Below are 556 nucleotides of genomic sequence, written 5' to 3'. Positions count from 1 at the left end.
CTATATTAAATAAGTTGAAAAGTTTTAGATGGTATTTTCTTATGTTTGCAAATAATTGAATTTACTGGGAGGTGGAGTTGTTGCAAAATGTTAACATGAAACGCAGCAATACATTTTATTTATATGTAAAAAGTTTTCATCTGACTATCTACTGGCAAGTCTCTGTATTATATTTCAACCCAACCATTTTCCCCACATATAAACACTATTACAAAATAATTCGCCAGGGAAATGGAAAACTTGTGGCATATGCACCATGTTTGAAATGCAAGGTTCGTACACTTTTGACCTGTTAAAATTCCATGACTTTCCATGATTTTTTCCATGACCTTGTGAAAAATTTCATGACTTTCCATGATTTTTTCCATGACCTTGTGAAAAATTTCATGACCTAAGGTAAGCAACTATTACTGATATTGTTCTCAGACAGTTATGTCAAAACAACAATTTATTCGACCAGATAGTTTTTGAAATTATGATTCAGTTTAACCAAAATGAACAAAATTTCCTCAAACAAAACCTCTGTGAGACAGCTCTTTCCCTTTACGTAGCAGCT

The sequence above is a fragment of the Pocillopora verrucosa genome, chromosome 11, assembly GCF_036669915.1.
Source record: "Pocillopora verrucosa isolate sample1 chromosome 11, ASM3666991v2, whole genome shotgun sequence".
Lineage (NCBI taxonomy): Eukaryota > Metazoa > Cnidaria > Anthozoa > Scleractinia > Pocilloporidae > Pocillopora > Pocillopora verrucosa.
This window is presented reverse-complemented; position numbering follows the sequence as displayed.